This window comes from Neopelma chrysocephalum, unplaced genomic scaffold (genome assembly GCF_003984885.1).
Source record: "Neopelma chrysocephalum unplaced genomic scaffold, ASM398488v2 Primary Assembly neopelma1_299, whole genome shotgun sequence".
NCBI lineage: Eukaryota > Metazoa > Chordata > Aves > Passeriformes > Pipridae > Neopelma > Neopelma chrysocephalum.
This window is the reverse complement of record NW_020897961.1, coordinates 1,506,352-1,528,505: the sequence shown is the minus strand read 5'-3', so window position 1 is coordinate 1,528,505 and position 22,154 is coordinate 1,506,352. Positions and strand designations below refer to the sequence as shown.

Below are 22,154 nucleotides of genomic sequence, written 5' to 3'. Positions count from 1 at the left end.
GACCTTTCTGCCCAGTCCCTTCCCTTCCCTCCTCCCCACGACCTGACACTGGTCTGACCTCTCTTGCCCAACACAACCCCCATGTTCACACCCTCATCCAGCCTTTCCTGGGCCTACATGTTACCTGGACACAACAAATTAAAGGGATAATGTCCAGATCTAAGGAATAACCTGGACTAAACAGAAAGGATTATATATGGATGAGTGGCTTTCCCCCACCACAGCCTCCTCCCACAGCTTTAGTGGACTCAGGTGGAAGTCAAGACAGTTTTCCAGTTGGATTTTTCCAGGTCCTACTGTAATTACCTGCCTTTTCAGTATTATCTTTCTACCCCATAAAATATGGTTTCCATATGGCTGAAAGAATAATCATGGGAAGTCATTTGTGTTCACCAGATGTATTTGGAAAGGCTTTTCACTGAGCCCAGATCTGTCAGCAGGACCCAGCACAGCCCAGCTGGGCTCCCTGTGTCACTGTTTCACAGAACCATGGAATCATGGAATGGTTTGGGTTGGAAGGAACCTTAAAGTTCATCCAGTTCCACCCCCTGCCATGGGCAGGGGCACCTTCCACCAGCCCAGGTTGCTCCAAGCCCCGTCTAACCTGGCCTTGGACACTTCCAGGGATGGGGCAGCCACAGCTTCTCTGGGCAACCTGTGCCAGGGCCTCCCCACCCTCACAGGGAAGGATTTATTCCTGATATCCAATCTCACTCTCTCTCAGTTTCCTTCCTATCAACCACTAAACCCACTCCCAAGCTCATTTCCATTTTAAAAGGCAAATTATTAGAAAAGAGTGGTTCCAAAACCACTCTTTATTGGAGCAAGTGATTACTTATTTCAACAGTTAAAAAGAAGGCACATTAAGTTCTGTTTTAGCTAATTAAAGAAGTTACACGTGAACTCCCTGTCAGCCCCAACTGGGTTCCACGTGAGCCCAAGCACAGCAATGTGCAGCAAAGCTGCCACTGAAACAGCTCAATGAGCCTTAGCCTAGAATAAATTTGCCAGATCAGATCTTTACTTTGAATGTTAGGAAACTGCAGCTTTTTTTTTTGCAGATCTTTTCAGGCCCTGTGCCTTGTAAAACAGCCTGGGTGATTCCTCTGACATTCCAGTGGAAGACTAAGTTTTACCAGAGACTATAAAGATTTCAAGTCACAATATAATCTCACCTCCAGGTTACTGGGCCCACTTCCCTTATCAATTAACCTGTCAGCGACAGTCGGCTCTAATTAGTGAAATCCTTTTTTAATGAAAAGAATTTGCCTTGAGCACAGTCTGTCAGCTTCAGGACCATTCTCCACTTGGGAGCATGTCACAGCAAACCCCATTAAATACCTGCAGAGAACCCAACACCATCAGCAACTTCAAACTCCCTTTGGCTCCTGCAGACACATACAATGTTATTTTTCCATGTCTGTATCCTGCTGTCACAAGAGACTATTTCCATTTGTGGTATGAAAACTGCACTTGCATTTGGCCCCTGATGCACCTTTGTTCCAGTTGCCTGAAGAAGCTGTGTATCCATAATCCTGGAGCAGAGAGGCTACCAAAGAAAACCCTGGCACCAGAGGCCTCTGAGAACACCTTTTTTGGGGAATACTCAGCATCCCACATGGGTGTTTCTGAAAATGCACTGAAGGAGTCACCCAGAAAGCTGCCTCCAAGAAGAAGGAGAAGTTCTTAGACTGTTTCTTTTAAAATTATACAGTGGCAGACCTCGTGGACATTCAGCTTCCATGGACATTCAGACTTCACAGACACACCCGAGGCCACACTTCCATCCTCTGGAAAAGCCACAGTTTGGAAAGAACTCCCCACACCCCATCCCTGCTGTGTGCATTCCCCAGGTGGGAGGGGAGGGACAGGAGGGAGCTTTTCCCAGAGCACCAGGTAGGAGTATTGCATTAGAAAAACACTCACTAATCCCTATGCTAATGATCCCCCTGCTCCCCTCGACTTCAAAGGGCCCCGGATCACATCTGTAATCTCCTGCAAGTGTTAGCAAACAAAATTACAAGTTTTAACACTACAGGTTTCAACAAATTCCCCCTCGCCCTCAGCGCAGCAATGGACTTAAAAATAGATGTAATGAGCAGCTTTGGATCTGCATAAATCCCCCGTGGAGTTCATTAATGATTTCATTTTTGGCAAGACACCATGTCGAACGACGGAGTATTATTAAAAACATACATACACATGTACCTGAAACTGCATTCCTGCAAATGCTGAGGGGAAAGGGAGGCTGTGTAATTTTGGTTTACCTTTTAAGTAACATGATTGTAACGGTGTGTAACTGTAAACCCTTTTGTTCTCAAAACTAATTACAGCTCTCCAAGGGACGCCTGAATCTACATTTATTTTTATATTTGAGAAAATGGGACCTGAAATTTCACCACAAAATCCCAGACTGGTTTGGGTAGGAAGGGACCTTCAAGATTATTTAGTTCCAACCCCCTGCCATGGGCAGGGACACCTTCCACTAGCCCAGGTTGCTCCAAGCCCTGTCCAGCCTGGCCTTGGACACTCCCAGGGATCCAGGGGCAGCCCCAGCTTCTCTGGGCAACCTGTGCCAGGGCCTCCCCACCCTCACAGGGAAGAATTTATTCCCAATATCCCATCTAACCCTGCCTTCTGGCAGTGGGAAGCCATTCCCCCTTGTCCTGTCCCTCCATCCCTTGTCCAAAGTCCCTCTCCATCTCTCTTGGAGCCCCTTTAGGCACTCAAAGGCTGCAATAAGGTCATCCTGGAGCCTTCTCTTCTCCAACACCCCAGCTCTCCCAGGCTTTCCTCACAGCAAGAGCTGCTCCAGCCCTTGGAGCATCTTCATGGCGTCCTCTGGACTCATTCCAACTTAAAGTTCTGCACTTAAACACAAGCAGCTCAGCCCCTGCTGCTGTTTGTTCCTGATCTCCACAGCTCAACATGAGTTATTACTCCGTGAAGCTCCCATTTCACACCACACTTGCTATTGCATGAAATCCCAGGAATGTGCCTGTTGACAAGGCAAGGTTCAGCACGTTGCACCACCAAACCACCCCCAGGAAATTCACTCCTGGCTGATGTGTTGCTGCAACGAAGGGAAAACTCAAATACAACATGTCAGAAAGTATGTGGTGCCTCCACCTCCCGTTTACTCCTCAGGGGAAAAGGTAAATAGAGTATAAGCAATTTCTTTCTTTTCAAAAAAACAGTCCAACCTGCCTGAGATGTAGAGAAATCATTTACCTTCTGCCTGTCAGAGCAAGTTATCTACATGCTTTTTCCACATTAAAACCACAGCCTAAGAGAATGGACTCACTCTGTCTACAAAGGACAAAGTTTAAGTTGCAGAGAGAACATGAAAGCCCAGCAATAAACTTCAGGTTTTAAGCAGTGCTCATGTTCCATGGTTAGCCAAAGGAAAGCACATAAATCCTAAATATTTAAATGCAGACTGCTAAAGTCTGTTTATCATTTTCTGAAGAATCAGCTAAGAGACAGAATCCTATTTCTTGCTTCCTGCGTGTTTGCTTTTGGAAATTACTTTATCCATAATATGATTACTAAAATAAGTAACATGGACACGTTAATTATAAAGGCAGACCTTTACCTACAAACTAGGCTGATCTTAAACTTTGAAGTTTTCCTAACTGCCCAGATTTTTCAGACCACTCCTAGTTCTAACTGCTGGCAGCAGCAGAATAATAAAACACTGCAGAAAAATGCTACAGATTCTTTGCCAAAACAAGTAAAATCCCCCCATAGCATCTTTTTCAACCACTTTCCATAATACCCTAATGCTGCTGCTCCCTCTGCCTCACAATCTGCTCCCCAACATGGGCTGTCTGAGCAAGAACAAGCACTTGAGCAGGAACATCCTAATTCCAGGTGGTGTGACCTGGGCACACACACCTGGACTGATGTGATTGAAAATCCCGACTTGCTACTCACTCATCAGCACAGAAAAGGGAACATCAGCGTTTAAAAAGGAGCAATTCCAGGAAATGAAGAGTCACAGGGTCTCCCACACACCTGTGAACGCAGCCACTATTTTATCACATCCACTAAGTCACACAGGATTAGTAATACCAGCTGCTCATGGAATCACAGAAAGACACAGCTGGAGAGATCCAAAGGGCTGCAGGAGAGTGACCACATCCCACTGGGGACACCTCACTTTTGGGGACCCTGGCACAGGCCATCTCAGGTCCTGCCTCCTCAGGACACATTAACAAGCTCCAAAGGCAAGCAATTTCATGGCTTTTGTGTAAACTGCCAGAGCAATAAAAAACATCATTAGAAACAAGTTACTGGCTAATCCAATTTTTAAGTATGCACAGCAATCAACTTTAAATTAATTATAATATTGGATTAAAAGAGGAAGATGGATCATTTGCTGACACACTCACAAACCCTGTCAGGTGACAGTGTGCGTGTCATTGTTTTTAATTATTATTCTTTTTAATGGTTTTGTTAAGCCTTTATTTCCATGCAGGAAAATGACAGTGACTTGTCTTGGGCTGCTGAGGAGACACCCCCCACTATCTGCACCCCCAGGACACCATGCCCAGGCTGTCACCCTGTGTCCCACTCTCTGCAGACCTGCTGTGACACCAAGGAGGTGGTCTGGGGGCTGCTCTAATTAGGGGCTCTGCACACAGTGGTCTGTGGCAGCTTCACCCAATTATTTGTTTGTCATTGAGAGCAGATATTGCCAAGTTATTTTTGGCCCCTGATACAGTGGCAAAACATAATGAGGCCTTGAGGTGAACAACCATCTTGGCAGCAAGGAGCTAAGATGATGTGCTGTTGAAAGGCTGGAGAGCAATTAGGTTATTTGAATAGGAGGAGATGCCGGACAGGGCATGTGAAGACAGAGAAAACCAGCTTAACTATTACAATGCCACCCCCCCCCCCATTCAAGTTGTCAGCTAACTATTTAAGCAAGGTGTTAATTTACTACGGGCTGGATTGCAGGCAAACTTCATTTTCCTATTAATTCAAAAGATGCACAGACTTGTCCCATGTGCACATATCACCCAGCCCTTTGCAGACAAGTGGAACAGCTTGCCAGATGATTATTATCAGCATTTAATCACATTACAGTGATTCCCACAAGTCCTGGCCGTGGGCCTGGTGTGCCCAGAGTGAGGGGCTTTGCAAACAGGGCCAAAGGTGGTCTGCAGAGTGATAACTCAAAAATAAGAGTCAGCATTAGGTACAGAAAGCAGATGGAAAAACATCTCAATCGAGATCCATCACCCCAACAACGCAACTCACACGATGCCAAAGGCAGGGGAGCAACCTGAGGAGCACAAGGGTAGGGAACAAGTCCTCTCTGCAGCTCTGTGGGTTTCACCTGGTGTCTGTGAGACTGGGCAGTGAGTTGGACTCACACCCACAGTGCCCACAAACACATTTAACATCACACAGGACCGGGCTCTGCAGAGTTTATCTCGAGACACCGTCGTGCTGGTCACCACTGCACCCGCTGTGGGGAGCGGTTCAGATTTGTCTGACTGGTCAAATTGGGTTTTCCCTGCTCAGACTTTACATCCCATGCTGTCTGCACCACAGGAGGAGCACACAGCATCCTAGGGCCCAACAGTGTCTGGCCACGATCTCTTAAGAATCATAGAATGGTCTGGGTTGGAAGGGACCTTAAAGATCATCTCATTCCAACTCCTCTACACCTCCCACTAGCCCTGGCTGCTCAGAGCCTCATCCAACCTGGCCTTGAACACTTCCAGAGGGTCACTTTGGGAGGATACTTATTTTTGTAAAATATTGATACAGATGCACACAAAGGAAAACACTCCCCACGACAAGCACTGGTGACTCCACCAGGTTCAGCAGAGCTGAGCACTCTTGTTTCTTCTGCCTCCGAGTGCAAATTCACAGGTTGCCAATTTGGGCACAAATTATCTTGAGAAACTACTGGGAAAACACAGGAGCAGCTACAACTGCCAAGTTTTAGGAAGGAAAACTGACCACAGCACAAAGAAAAGCTGTAAGACATGAAAAATGATCTTTGCAACACAGAAACAAATGAGAGTTTTCTAATTCAATCCACAGAGCCAGTTGGGTTTGCTTTAACCTTTCAAGTGTTCAAGTATGAGCTTCTTTACCCAAAGGTTATGATTCCTCTTGGAGCTTGGACCAAACATGGTCCTGGGGACCTGTTTCTATGGCCATGGCTGTGGGTCTGGCTGCAGATGATGGGACATCTCTTCATGCACAGGGAGCAGCACCACAGGCACAGTGACACAAGGAGTGCCAGTGTGAGCTACACCCTCTGACCACATGCAAGCAACTCCTGGTGTATTCCAAGGGTTGTTCACCCACCTGCAATCAGACACGACTGTTCAAGTATGAACTGGGTTATAATGAGCCAGTCACTCAAGAACCACGGTCTGCAAAGCAATCAGGGTAGAGTGGTCTGCTCTAAACACGTCTGATGGAACCATGGGGTTTCTCTTGGAATGGGGAAGGAGGATGTATTTGGAATTTCAGGATTGCTGGGATTGTTCCTGAGCGTGCTCTCATCCATGTATGTGTTCAGAGAACATGGTCAGCAGGACCCTTCCACACTGCTCTTCCCAAAACCCTGACAACCTTTCCATTTCTCCATCCACATGGTAAATCCTTCCCAGATCCCAAGGACTCTGGAGGCTGTTTATTCATACAGCAACAATCCTCAGCTTCAAATCAACACCCATTTCATAGGGAGTTAGAAACACAAGAGACCCCTGGTGGCCTAGTGGTTAGCGTGCAGGACTCTCACTGCTGTGACCACGGGTTCAAATCCCAGTCTCCTGGCCTGATGGAGGTCGTTAGCCCTGTGTGGCCATCCATCTATGAGAAGGACACTCTAAACAAACCTACGTCCTGAGGACCTCACTGCCATTGTCCAAGCTTGCTTGGCCCCGGCAGATGAACCTTAGGATTAAAGGGTGGGCTCAGTTCAGCGCAGGCTGTGTCTCACCTAAAAAATCCATTGCGCAGGCTGGAAAGGTAAAAAGACCTTTCCCCAAATCTTCGTTCGCGAAGATGGGCCATTATTATTAGAAACACAAGACTGAACTTCTAGCAAAGAATGAAGACCAGAATGAAGACCAAGATCATTCCTCTGCCTTTTTGATGAAGAAGTGAGAGCCCATGAGTTCACCCCATTTCTCCCATAACTACATGAGACCTGTTCGGACCTCAGGAAGAGTGTCAGGAGCACCTAAAGTACAGTTTAGGTACCTCACCTCGATGCAATCAGATGGGAGAGGAAAAATTTCAGCACTTCTCTCTCAGAAGGCTCAGAAACTCAATATCCTTATCAGACTTTCCATCTGTCACAGCCTGAAGTGTCACTGCCCCCAATAACCAAAAAAACCTGAAGATCAACTGCCTTGGGACAGTAATTCCCTTAATGACAACACTCTCTCTGTGGCACCCTAACCCAGGGTGCCAAGGAGAGCTGGTACCTGAAGTTCCAAAGCTGACCCAGCCTTGAGGTTTTGATCTACAGCAGGTGCTGTGCTGCCAGCACAGCTTCTCACCCCTCCTCGGGGGCAGCAGGTCCTGCCCAGCACTGAAAAGCTGCCAAAGTCAGATTTTAATAGCCACTTATCTCAGCAACACAAGCAAGGAGAAAAGCAAAAAAACCCCAACAGTTATTATCCCAGCACAGAACAAACTGGTGCTGAGGTCCCCAAGCAGCTCCCACACCTGCTGAAAGCTGCACAGGCTCCAGGCCTGCAACCCCCAGCAATAAAACCCAGCCAGCAGCAGTAAAACCAGGCCTTTGCTCATCTGCTTTTGATTTTTATAATGCTGTTTCTTTCAACAAATGAAGTTTCAGTGCTTGTGGGACTAACAACCTAGTAAATGAACTAAGTATCTATTTGTGGCTTTATTACTCAGCAGACCTATTTCCACGGAGTCATTTTTCCTCAGGACTCAGCCTGTTCTGCAGCAGCTGTTTTCTATTACAAGCCACTCTAATTTCCAAAAGTGCCCACTAACTTGAAATATTTGGAAACAGCACCAAATGGCTGTGGGAGCCCAGCAGTGTTGCACCTCATCCCGCTCCACAGGTTCTTCCTCCAAGGATTCTTCCCCACCTCCCTCGCCACACACGTGGCCCAAGTCCTCCAGATCCCCCTCCCGACCCCAAAATGTTTGTGAAAACCCATGAAGGACCCATAGAGCACAGAGGGACCCAGTGCAAGGCTCCCAGGGGGGCTGAGGAAGGAGGTGGTTCAGCCCATGCTCCAAAGACTGTGAGTGACTTTTGGATCACGACAGGTGAGGGGGTAAGAGGGGATTTTGGGGAGCTCCTCTGGCTGGGAACAGGAGGCAAGAATAAGCCAGGTGGCTCTGGAGAGGTCAGGGCAAGCTGCAAGGGTGCCTTAAGCCAGCACTTCAAGTGCCAGGGGAAAACCTGCTGCATAAACACAGATTCCAGCTCTGGTGGAGTTTTGAGTCTTGTGCTCCCAGACTTGGAAAGTCCCCCCTGGTCCCACTCTGAACATCCTTTAGTGAGTGTAGGTCTTCAGCTCCAAAAAAAAAAAAAAAGAAAAGAAAAAGGTGTTTCTACAACAGTATTTTTGGCTTAGAAATTCTTGGCTGTGAGGGTGGGGAGGCCCTGCCACAGGTTGCCCAGAGAAGCTGTGGCTGCCCCTGGATCCCTGGAAGTGTCCAAGGCCAGGTTGGACGGGGCTTGGAGCAACCTGGGCTGGTGGAAGGAGTCCCTGCCCATGGCAGGGGACGGAATGAGATGAGATTTAAGGTCCCATCCAATCCAAACTATTCTGGGATTCTACAATTCTATGTTAATTATGGAAGGAACCTTGCTCCCAGTTCCTGCCTTGCTCTCCCAGCATATGTAAGTCAAGGCCATTAACTGCTCTAAAAGGCAATCAAATCAGTTTATCTGCTCCTCTGTTTGCCACTTTTTAACTATACATTGACATTGGCTTTTTCAAACAGATTGAACACTGTGCAAGGCCCTTTCAGACACACACTTGAGGCCTCTCTCAGCCACTCATACCTAGCTGGGAAAGCAGTTCTTGTTACACTGAATAACTGGATGCCTTGGACAAACTCCAGGGGAAGAGGTGATGGCAGGTGAAGCTGTGCTGTGACTGGGCTGATGCCCCAGCACCAAGGTGAGGGCAGCTCCTCTGCCCTTGTCTGGGCTGTCTCTACCCCCCTCTCCTCCTTTCACTCAAGCAACTCAGCTGAAAAATTATCCCCCTTTTTTTTTTTGCTGTGTTTGGGTTTCTGGTGAGAAATCACTCACCTCATGCAGCCCAACTTTGCTGCCCAAAGCCAGGACAGCAGCCAGGTGGGGGAACACAGTGGGGGAACACTGCAGGACCAGGCGGGCAGAGGGACCAGCAAAAGGGGTTCGAGCCTCCCTCGGTCACCAGGATCCATCAGGGACAGGAAAAAAGGAATTCTCAGTGATGCCTGGGTGGCTGAGAGTCTCCAGGGTGTCCCAGGATTTACTCACCCAGCAGAGCACTTCAGTAAATCTCAGTGTTAACAAGTGTCTGAAGTCAGTGGAGCAATGAAGGACAATACTGGGCTGAAGCCAAAATGAGGACAAATCAGGGGCTGTTTATTCTGCTCCTTGAGACTAGAAATGCCCCTCACAACTCCCTCCCTATCCTGAGAACCTCAGTGTCCCTTTGTGACAAGGCCCTGCCTTTTCCTTTGGATAATTTCCACTGAGCCACAAGAAAGTTAAAAATTCACCAGATTAAAGTATCATCCTTCACAAAGTCTTCTTTGCCACCAGAATGAACGTGGCAGCTCTCACTTGGAGGCTCCATTTCAGTTTTTCTGCCTACTCAGACAAATATTATTGCACTCAGGTCACACATTGAAGAGTTTCTTCGCATGTTCAGACTCTGTTTTTCTAGGAAAAAAAGAAAAAGCTGAGACTTTGGAAAGCAACAGCGAGATGTGCCTGTGGTTCTCCGCTCCTATTCCCACACTTTGGAAAACAACCACTAATTCATATGGACTTTTGTGGGCAGACTGCATGATAAAATAATATCTGACTTTGTGGGATTATTTTATGCAGAGAAACACTTAAAATATGTCAGTGCAGTGATGAATCATAGAACAGTTTGGGTTGGAAGGGACCTTAAAGCTCATCTTGTTCCAACCCCTGCCCTGTGCAGGGACATCTTCCACTAGATCAGGTTGCTCCAAGCCCTGTCCAACCTTTTTGAAGGCAAAAGACGTTCTTGTTTGGGGGACAGTTGAGAACTGGAAGAAAAAAAAATAGCCTCTTTGCTTTGGTTTTAAGCAGCTATGAAGACTTCATTTAAAAAAAAGGAAAAAAAGAGCCCACAATTCCTATAGACATCCCTGCAAAACTCCCACTGACATCCAGAGTGTCAAGACTGTAGGATGTGAGATACTTTGGAGTGCTTTTTTTTTTCTTTACATTAAGAGTAGCTGGATGTCTAACACCCCTTGCTCAGGCTGTGCAACTGTGCCAAGTGAGAAGACATCAGATCCTGCAGAAGAAGGGCCTCGGGGGGTGAACTGGTGGGTCAGAGGCACAGCTGGGTACTTGGGAAGCCCGGACACCCCACGTGCACCGACCCCACACACTGAGCACTCCGTGCACAGCTCCACTGACTTCAAACAGGCTTGAAAGCCAGGCTGGCAGCACAGCCTGGATGGTGGCTGGGAAAGAACCTCTTCTTTCTGAAGGTAAAGTTAATTCATAGCCCATTCCTACTATTTTTTTTTTCTAATTTTTGAGCCCCACGGGCACAAATATCCAGCATCCAGTGACAGGGTGCTGCTGGAGGCTCTGCTGCTCCCCAGGGTGGCTGCAGGTAACACTGATGGAAACCTCCCCGTTCAGGTTGCTCCCTCCCTTGAGCTGGGCCAGCCCAGGCCCTGTTTGCTGACACACCCTTGGGAGGAAGCCCTTTTGTCCTCCTACAACCCCAGCAAGGTGTTGTGGAGCCGGAGTCAATCCAGTCTCAACGTTAAACACACGGATGGACAAACCCCATGAAGGAGCCCATTCCCATGGTTCAGTTTGATCTACAACCACGTCCCCGTTGCGTCAGCACCTCGGTGTCTACGTGGTCCTTGGCTTAACGTGGGTTAAACCCACTCCCAGGTTAAGCCTGCTCACAGGATTAGCTTTGCTAAGGTGACAGAACTGCTGGTGTAAACCTGGTGCAAAGGGCCTTGGCCAATGACACTGCTGTGCTTTTCCAGTGGAAATGAAGTGTATTTGATAAGATAACAAACGCCTGGCAAAGCACATTGAAGTTATGTAAGGGAAAGAATAGGAGGGGGGAAAAAAACCCTTGTATAAACAGCAAAACAATACAGCTTTATCTAATCTCAGCAACTTATTGCTGCTTGTCTGCCTGTGTGTGTTTTACTGACAAAATAAAATAAATTGAATCAGCTCACACACGATAACATGCTCTTTCCTACCTCATACTAATTGCTTGGCTAATTGATGTTTGTTGAACTTTCTCCATTTCATTGAGTGATTAGGTACAAAGCTAACAGTTGACATCTGTAGGCGCTTAACTGGCGTCTGTAATTACTGTTAATGTTAAATAATTGTTAGTTAATTGGAGTGGTAACTGACTGAATGGAATCCAGATTGTGAAGCAAAAAGAGACCTAGTTAAATAAACATACATTTTCAGAGAAAATAACATTTTATTACAAGGGAGAGACTAACAGAAGGCCAGATATGGGAGGTCTGCAGGATGCTCTGCATATGAAATCTCATACCAGCCTCCAGCCTGGACTTCCCTCACTGCAGGTATGTTGAGGCAGGATCTTTGTCACCAAAACACTCCTACCCCAAGAATTTTTCCACATTCTTTTGAACTGATTAGCACAATTTTACAGTCCAACACTGATGTCTTCTTTGAGTAAACCAAATGTGGGCTAATCTATAAAACAAACGTTCCCTCCAGAACAAATACAATTATGTGTTAGTAAATATTGCCATTTTGCTCCCTAAGACTGGAATAGTTTCACTTTGCTAAAATCAACAGCCTTAAATGAACTCCTGGGGGAATATAATCACTAAGTGATCCCAAAGGGGACTTGATACCAGCCCAAACAGGCAGGGATGCCCAGGACAACACTTCCAACTGCCTCCCTCTGCTATTTTGGTCAAGAAAAGCCAGTGCCTACAGGTGCTTGTACCATGCTGGCTGCTCTCTGCTCTTGTTTTGAGTCACTAACTTTAAAGTTATCAGTGAAGCCTTGAAAGGCTCCTGTTAGTAAAATCACAACTTTTAAGACTTAAGAATCCAAAAGGATGTGGAAGAGGCTACCTTGGACTTTCACCTGTCCCCATGGGCACATTGGGCACATCACATTATCCAGCAACCTTATCCTGCAGCTACAGAACAGCACTGGGATCCCACAGCTCTGGAGTTTCCCAGCTCTGGGATCCCACAGCTCTGGAGTCTCTCAGCACTGGGATCTCACAGCTCTGGAGTCTCCCAGCACTGGGATCCCAAAGCTCTGGCACCCCACACCCCACCTGACTGCCACAGCCCAGTCAAAAAGCCACCAGCACGTAGAGAAGAAGGGGCATGGAAAGAGTAGGGATGGTGAGGAGGGGTTTGTGCTCTGGAGATGCCGCTGTCAGGGATGTTATGGAGCAAATTCCTTGCTCAGATAAAGCCTTCCTGGCACAGGAGTAACTGCCTCAACTCCTTTGTGTACCAGAACAAAACACCATCTCCAGACATTTATCGACCTTTCCCTCTGCCTGGCTCGGAAGTCGGAGTGAAGTGACACACCAGCTCTTCTAATTTAACTCACGGGTACCAGGAACACGGACTCTCCAAACCAGAGGCTTTTTCCAGAGCTCAGTCCCTCACTAATGAGACACTGAACTTTCACATGGAAAATACTGAAAAGCCATTTGAAACCCATGAAACCACAGGCAAACCAGTGATTCAAAGCCACCACCGGAAAGGCCGGGAGACACCACGGCCAGGGTGTCCCCTGGGGAGGGTGAGCCATGGGATCCACCACAGAGGGGGACAGCTGGTGTGATTCAGCAGTCCCTGAGGTTTGCTGGCCCATACCTGGTTCCCTGCACTGCTGGGATTGCTCCAGGGATTCCAGAGCAAGTGAGGGAGAAGCGTTTCACTGAGAAGAAGCACCAAGAAGAGCCAACATATGTGGAGAGCAGCCACCCCACAAATTGAAAGCAATGCTGACAACACACCCCAAGTGAGTGAGGATGTTCTGTGGGTTCCTACAGACCCCTAGAAAGGAGGGAGGCAACCCCAGCCAGTTCTCAGGCCCACTGACCATGCTAACACTGCACACGTGCTGTCTGGGTAGCACTGGATCCACTTCCATTCAGCATGAGATGCCGTGGGGATGGTTTACTTAAGAGTGAGAGCACCTCTCCACAGCCAAGGATCTCCTGTGAATGCATCAGCAGGGAGGAATTGCCAACTTCAGCTCCCTACTTGTTTACAGAAACAGATGTAGAGGATCCTCAAGAAATGCTTCACCACAGACAGACGGGGGAGGAACAACAACATGACTGTTTTTCCAGGGCAGGATATTGCTGTAGAACCACCTAAACAGCCAGAGCTTGATCCGACTGGTATTTCAGCCACCAGTGAAGCCTCCTAACCCAGACGCCTTGATCTACCTCCAGCTGAGAGTATAAATATTTCCCTGACAGCTGGTGGTGCCACACAGCAGAAGGATTCATAAAGTTTACATGAACATCCTGTAAACAATTTGAACATAAAAGGCTCTAACAGCCCAATTGTGTTTCTGATCAAAGGCAAACTTCAATATACGGCACAAACGAAAACTTCACCACTTTGGGACTCATTTCTCCCTCCAGGAAAAGCTGTTTTCCAAGGGTACGTAGGAGGGAGTTAACATAAATGAACTACACAGTCATAGAACGAGCTGCCTGCTCTGCAGCTTCAGATGTGTCTATTTAAATTATTAAGAGATAATGGAATTTAATTACACTGAGAAATCACATCACAAAAATTCCTGAACAAACCCTGTACTCTCGCCGGGATTAGTGGTGCTGAGGTGACACTCTCAGAGGGTAAGGGGCAGTTCTGTTCCTTCAAAGACACACAGAGCATAAGCAGCAATCCCAAACTGGAAGGGCCAACCCGCAGGGAGGGAGGGAGGGAGCTGCAGGCAGGGGATGCACTTCCCTGCCAGCCCTTCTCCAACTCATTTATTCAGATGTTGACAGCTCCTTTGTCAAGCATTACCATGGGCCCAGACCCTTGGGTGCTCACCTCCCAGCACAGCCACCTGGATTCCCATGGGAACCATCTCCCCGGATAATTTCAGCATTACAAGGTGAAGTGTTCCCTGCAGAGCGATTGGAGTGCAGGGACAACTCACTTCAGTGGCAGCTGCAGCAATTCCTGCTCTGGGGACCAAACCATATCCCTCCCAAATTCCCAGCCTGCTGCAGACATGGCACAGGGCTGGGACCTCTGGGAGCAGTGGCAGCACGGAGCTGAGGTGGGAACCCCACAGCCCTTTCCACCCCTCGGCTCTGACACGTGTCCCAGCCCTGAGGGGCCCCAACCTCCACTTGCTGCCCCCCAAAGCTCACAGGACCCTTCCAGATTCAGGGATGCATCTTCCTGTTCAGCTCCAAGGGCACTAACTCCTAAATGGGAGCTGAGAGACTTCTCCTCAAGGGGTTTTACCAGCTCTTCAAGGGAGGATTTGGGGTGATTTCATTCTGGTCTAGATTTCTTTAATTCTTACTGTTTCTGAGGAAGGGACTGTCCCTTACACATCCACACTAATCCATCCCTCCTTGAGCTTATCTTCAGCCTTGAAGTCCACAACTAAATGACAGAAAGGGGAAAAAATGTGTATACAAGAGCTGAAATGCTTCAGGATTTCTACCTGCTGTCCCTAAATACATTACTTGTGTAATTTCTGCTACCTCAGTTATAAATAATTCAGGGAGGGGGGGAAATAAGTGGTAAGACAAAAAAAACCCCAACAAACAGTGTGTGAGCCATGGGTGGCTGTGGGATCTCCGAGAGGGCTGGCTGTGGACACTGCCAGCCTGCCCAGCCCTCCCAGCCTGGCAGCTCTGAAGGTTCCATCAGGATTTGCCCAATGCAAATCTGACCTTTCTTACGAGTGACTTTTATTGCTTTTGGCAAAAGCGGCCGTGGACAACACACAGTGGGGAAGAACTGGCTTGGAAGCAAAACAGACTGAACTGCAGAAAGGGAACTTGAACTTGGAATATATCAAACTGACAGCCCCCGGGCAGCCACAGCGTCCCCAGGGCACACACTTACAGAAGGCAACAGCCTCCCCACCATGGTGAGAGCCCTGCACCTGCCTGCCAGCAATTACTGACATTATCTCCAAACAGGGGAGCTTTTCTGAGGCTCTTTTTCCTGATATTTAGTAGTTTGAATGCTAATCCCTTTGACAAAACTGTCCCCTATGCTTTTTCTGTCCTCTTTCCCCTTAATCTCTTTCTCCCAGTGGAAAAAAGAAAAAAAAAAGGGGAAAAAAAAAAAAAGAAAATACCAGCCAGCCTAGTTTGGCCGCACCTGGATTTGCATTGATTCCTCCCTTGTCATTCATGTTACCAACAGGAATTAGCATATGGCTTTAAGGGGAAACTCAGGAGGAGAAAAGAAAGATGCCATTTTGATGGAAATAAGGGGCAAAGGAATAATCTACCATCAACTAAAAAGCTTATTTGTGTATGGTTTCCCAAGCAAAGCTTCGAAAAGCCCATGTTGATTTTAGGCTACACAAAGAAACCCTAATCCTTTCAAGGGAACTAAATCACCAAAGAAAAGTACCTCGGAAGAAAAGGCTCCCTGTCAAGCATGGGTATTCACATCCAAAGGGATGCCAGGAACCAAGCTCCATAAGTAAACAGAAATAAGAATGTGGGAAATGTGTTTGAGTCAAAAAAAGAAAACCAAAGGAAGAGGAAGAGGGGCCTACTCTTCATCAGCCACCTCCTGGGGAGGAGAGGAGCCCCTCACCCTGGTTACAGGCCTGTGCCAGGAATGTGGATTCACCGCCTCCTCGGCTTCTCCTGCCCTGGCCCAACCCCAAGAAAGGGCTGCTCAAATGCCAAAGCTTTTTACAGCAAATTAGCAATATAAAGATGCAGTCACATGTAGTTTGGGGGCCTGGGGTCACTCCAGACACGCAGCTCTTCCCTTCTAATGGCTGTGCCACCTATTCTCTGCCTCCGGAGGGGCCGGGAACCTGCAAATGCCATTAATCACAAAGGATAGATCAGCTTGCCAAGTGAGATAACCTCGTTAGACCAAAGAAATAATCCAGACTGTACTTCCAAAGGATGCTAATACATGAAAAACAGGACTATGGATCCGTAATGCAATTAAATCCAGGTATAATTCAATATGCAGCAGAAGACTTCAGAGGCAGCGGCGGATCAGCATGGGAATCCCAGAGGTAACGGGGTCATGTTCTGTCCCCAGTTAAACCACTGCAGCTTCGTGGAATTAAAAGACACAGAAAAACACTGGAATGACCCACTGGAGTAACAAACCAAACCCAGGGAGAAGCACACAGGGCAAACACCGAGCAAATCCACACCTGGCCAACAAAACAGACCCAAATTTCAAACCAATCAAACCTGCCTCTTCTAATGCAAACCGACTCCGACCTTCCAAACCCCCAGTCAGTCAAAATCCCGGGTTTACAGCTGGAAGCTCAGCCCTTACTGAGTCCATTGAGAGGCAGGACAGTGGGGTAAAAACCTGGCACATTTTCCAGGCTTTGAATTACACTCGTTTGCACAACTCCTGCCTGGAGCTGCACCCTCCACCCTCCTTGCAAAAACACCAACCGAACCAAAAATAAGAATTAAAACCAAAGGATGCCCAAAACCTTTCCAATAACGCTGCTCCAGGCCCAGCCCTGCAGGGCAGCTCATTGGTGCTGATTTAGGGTGAGTTTTCCCTTAATGTACTGTTATATCATTAGCCACTCTCTCTTTGGATTGCTGTTTGGAAGAAATTAATGGGATACTGAATATTTAAATGTGGCCCTCTATATCATTTATTAACTCTACAGAAAGCACACAGCACAGTAAGCCATGGTTTATGACTATTATCCTGTGAATACTAAACGTTGGCTGGTTATTACTGTCAGCAGTGCAAATTGGCTATTCATAATTCCACGTCTATCATGGAGCTGATGAGTAACAATCAAGTTAAAACATTTTGAAAACTCTTACAGTTATTTAAATGAGCTTAAATTAAAGCCATTTGTAAAATAAACTATTCCCTAATATTGTTATTTAAATTAATTCTGACCTGGCAGGCAATGCATTATTTAAAGCCTATATTTTATATTAAGCAAAGCAATTACCAAGCATACAGAACACGTCTGAAACCCAGAGAAACATAAAAAGCACTAACAAGCTGATTGCGACATTTCTGCAAGACAAGTTACATTTCATCTCCCATTGAAATTGCCATGAAAAGAAACGTGTGGGGAAAGAAAGAAAAAAATCTGTTTGGGGATGTGAATTGCAGTCTTACCTTTATTTGTGACAGCGTTGAACAGTTTCTCAGAGCTGGCATCAGATGCCTGAAAGACCAATAAAAACAAAAAAAAAAAAAGTTACGTTTTGTAGCAGTGATAGATTTCCAGAGGCACGGCGGTGTATTTATACACAGGCAGAGGAATGTATATTTTAGGGAAACAAATCAGGAGACAAAACCAGGAGCGCTGGAAGCGGCGGCTCCGGGGCCGTGTCCATGAGGTGGTGCTGTTTGGCTGTGCTTCGCCGCCCTGCAGTGCAGAGATTTCCTTGGAAAGGTTCTATTTCATAAAGAAATGGGGTTTTTCTTCAACATCAGCTGCACGGAAACTGGATCTTTGTGCTGCCGTTATCCAACACGCTCTGACAGTGACTTTGCGATGGAAGAGAGTCACGATTTGGAATCACACAGCCCAGTTCCGGGAATTTCCAGAACTGCAGGTTTCTAAATTAATTTTTAAAGTATTTTTTGGGATCCCTACTGTGACAACATTCGATTTTTGCCACCTTCAAAGCAGTGCTGATAACTTAGGTAAGTAATTCCATCAACTGCTGCTACCAACTCTTTGAAAAATAAAGAGCATGTTCGTATTTAGGATCAGAATTTCCATGCCGGATTCACCTTCCTCTGAATAACTGAATCTTCACACCAAGCTCTGTGTCAACTAATAAACCTTTTCTTTTTCATCAAGACACCTTTATCCATGGAGGCTTTTCCTCCTAATATTGCGTTAGTACCCCGCCTACTCCTGCTGTTCGTGTGCCAACGCGCCAGTTCAGCTCTTTACCTGCTATAAAAAGCCTGACCCGGGTTTCACAAAAAAACATTGAAACTCAAACAGCACAAAAGCAGACGGGGAAGGTAACGCTGAAAATGTTCATTTTACAAACACCCTGAGCCCAAAAGCACAACCCCCTAAGTTTCTGCAGCTACGTTTGGGCACACACACACAATACACGCGTACATCCAGCTACAGCCTAAACTTCTCCCACCTCTGCACCCACAAATGCTCTTTGATTCGGGACTGGAGCTTGGATCCAGCCCCAGGAGAGACAGGCTGCTTTTGGAAAATACATGGAAAATGTGCTCAGTAACAAAATACTGCCAAACCAGGGTTAAAATGCAACACTCAAGAAACATTTTAGTTTTTTCCTAGAAACTCTTTTCTTGCTGGATTCAGGAAAAATAATTAAAAACACTCTTTGGAAAGCAGGCTGTGGGGGTTTTTTTATTAAAGGGAAGGAATTTCTCAATTCAGAACCAAATAAAAACCATCAGACAAGCAACATAGACGTTCGCTATCTCGACTGCACTAAAAACTTCCCTGTGAAACTCCCGATAAATAAGTAGACACGGCTCAGACTGTGTATTGCAGGGCAGCAATACACTGAAATAATTTGTTTGCCCTCAAGTTAGCGACAGACAAGATTTCTACGATTAATTATTAAAAATAGCTTTATTCTTTTTCAGACTTCTAGACAGATTTTACTAGATTACCGCTTGGCTTATTTAAAAGCTGAGCTGGTGCATTTTGTCTCGATTAAATACCTTGTAAACACTGGATTTATTACCCAATGATGGATTTATTATGCAGTGACGACTTTCTCTAAATTAATGAAAATATGTGAATAATGCACAAATTGAAGAGATCAAGAAGGCCATGTGCTTTAAAGAGCAGCCCAGTATTAGCCCAACAAGAGGCTCGATGCTTTCCTACCCTTGCCAATCAGGGTGCTTAAAAACATTTTCCAGTGAATTTCAGCTGTTGTTGTCTTTTCAAATGCAGCTTTTCTCTGAAGTCAAAACTCTCCAAATGAGTCCTTCTTTTTAGAAAAAAATCCAATGTTAAAAACCAAACAAACTTCTTACAGTTTCAGCTATTACTTTATTTTGCTGTTTCAAAACAAAACAGCACAGGGAAGCTCTAAGTTGCCCATTTACTTGATTTTTCCAAGCACTACAAAGAGGAAAACATCTTTTTGTGAATTTTGCTCTGACACCAAGTGTAAACCAACAGACTGTCTTTAAGTCACGGTTTTTCAGGTGAAACCTTTTCCTGTGCTATCATATAAACCAGTCACAAACCGTGCTGTGACACCTGGAAGTGGTACATCTTGGACATAACGTGGTGCACAACACAGCCTGCCCGGGGATGGCTCCGGAGCAAGCTGGGGGATGATTATCCGTACAATATACATAAAAAAGGAACAATTTCACAAAGACAAAGCTTGCCCACGAGCGAATCTCCTTTTGCATTACTGACCACGCACAACCGAATGGAAGAGTAACTTGAAACAAACCCTTTGCCTGCGTTGCCATAAAAATAACCTGAACCCAAACACTGGCTCAAACGGTGAGATGGAACTTTGCTTGCCTGTTCCGTTATTTAAAAATTGGGGTTTAAATACAAAATAGCAATTAGGGTGATGTACCAGTGATACACAGGCGAATACAATCTCTGCCAGCAGACAGAGTATCAATTTCCACGCAACTCTTATTTTTCCACAGTCAGGCAGTCACATCACGCAACAACGCTAAAGGAACAAAAAGCCAAATCAATTTAAAAATCCACGACGACTCAGCACTATCCCAGAAGGATGAAATTCAGTGCCTGTGCAGTGCTGACCTAAACCCTGCTCTGCACTGACAGGGATCTGTGGAGACAACAAAGTGCCTTTATGTCCACGGCGGGTGCGATGTAGTCAAACGTGGATGTTTAAGCGGCGGAGGAGCTCGGCTATCCCTTCCCTTACACCGGCCAAGTGCAACTCTCTCTTCATTCCCCTTTATCCTGATCTTTCCAGGTCTTCCTTGAGCGGCAGATGAGCAGACAGTGTCTACTGGCACCGTGATATTTGGGGACAGCACCGGGTCGGGCGCCCCGGGCTATCCGGGGTGTTCTTGCCCTCCGAGCCCCCTCGGTTTCGGGGTCCCCCTCCCCGGCTCCTGCACAGACAGAGCCGGAGCTGTTGACACACAGTTCCCTTCCTCGCACTTCGGCCGTTTTCCCTCACAAATCCCCTTGTTACCAAGCGCAGCTTAATCCTTTTCACTGCGAAATGAAACAACTCAGCAATCCCTGGGCTAAAAAAAAAAAACACCCAACCAAAGCCCAACAAACCACACAGAAAAAAAAATGACCTAAAGAGTATTTTTTGCCTCACCGAGGAATGCGCTGCCATTCAAGGGGACGTATGACTAAAATATTTCCTGTGCAGACGGCGCAGCCTGACTCATTGCTGGCACGGCGCGGCATTTGCACCGGCCCCGCACCTGCCCGCGGAGCCAGCGCGGCCCCTCCGTCCCCCTCACCCCGGCCGGGTGTGCCCGGGAGAAGCGGCCGCTCCCTCCATCCCTCCCTCCATCCACGGGGGGCCCGCACGGAGCCCCCCGCCCGCTCCCGCGTTACCTGTGCTCCGGGGGCTCCGCGGGGCTGCCGGCCCGCGGCTCATGGCGGTGCGGGAGGGGCGGGCGGTGTGCGGGAACTCCCGATCCCAGCGCGGCTCTCTCAGCGTCCCGCAGCCAAACCCCAACTAATCCTCCGCGGGGGGCGAACTCCGGGGGCCGGGCGGGCGGGCATCCTTCCCGGGCCGCCGACCCCTTCCCCCGCTCCCGCAAGATGGATCCCGGGAGGAGCGGGGCGTGCGGGGCTGTGCGGGGAGCGCGGCGGGCGCGGAGCGGGAGCGCTTAATGGAGCAGCAGCAGGACAAAGAAAACCATGTGCGGCGGCGGCCGGGGCAGCGGCGGCACCTCCGGGTGCGGGGCGGTGCGGGGCGGTGCGGCCGCGGCGCCTCCTCCCTCCCTCCGCGGGTCCAGCGCGTCCCTTCCTTCCTTCGGGCGGCTTTTTCGTTTTTTTCTTCCGCTGTCTTTTTTTTTTTTCTTTCTTTTTTTCTAGGGGAGGGGGTGACTGTTTTTGTTTTGGTTAAAAAGTCATGCCCGTCCTCTCTCTCCCGAGCCGAAGCGAGCTCCCTCCGGGCGCCGTCCCTCTCCCGCCGCGGCCGCGCTCAGGTGAATTCCATGGGGGAGACGCAGCGGCCCCGGCTCCTCCGGAACAGCCTCGCAAGCCTGTAATCCCCGCGGGGGCGGCCGCTCCGCCGGGCCGGGATGGGGATGCGATACCCCCGGACTCCTCTCCGCCGAGCCCGGGCTCGCTCCGCACTGCGCGGCGCTCCCGGAGCCGCTTCCCAGCGCCCGCCGGCTCCGCCTTCTCCCACCGCCCCGCCCCGCTCTCCGACGGGTCCCCGCGGCGGGGGCGGCCCGGTCCGGGGCGGGGGAGGCTCCGCGGGAGCCGCGATCCCCGTCCGCGGCTCTGCCGGCCCGGAGGAGCCACCGGGAGACGCGGGGATGCTCCTCGAGGGGTGCGAAGGGACCCGCGGCGGATGCGGAGCCGGACGGTCCCCGCTGCCCCCGGGATGACGGCACACACGCACACGAGCATCAGTCGCTAAAGCTCCGCGAGCATCAGTCGCTAAAGCTCCGCGGGAGGAAACACTATCGAAAACATCGTATTGCATTTAGCAATTTTTTTCTTTTGTTTCTGAACGGAAATTTAATTTTTTTTATTATTGTAACTGGGAAAAAAACCCAATGT

At 48.0% G+C, this 22,154-nt stretch overlaps 1 long non-coding RNA gene across 1 annotated transcript in view; it reads right to left on the bottom strand.

The window, feature by feature from the left end:
* The window catches only part of LOC113978232, a 47,226-nt gene extending 25,966 nt beyond the window's left edge, over nucleotides 1–21,260 (bottom strand). The window contains exons 1-2 of the long non-coding RNA XR_003537513.1: nucleotides 20,973–21,260; nucleotides 17,561–17,609 (exon numbers count right to left, since the gene is read on the bottom strand). This is a non-coding gene — a long non-coding RNA (uncharacterized LOC113978232). The remainder of the gene's footprint in view (nucleotides 1–17,560; nucleotides 17,610–20,972) is intronic.
* Between the last annotated feature and the right edge of the window lie 894 nt (nucleotides 21,261–22,154).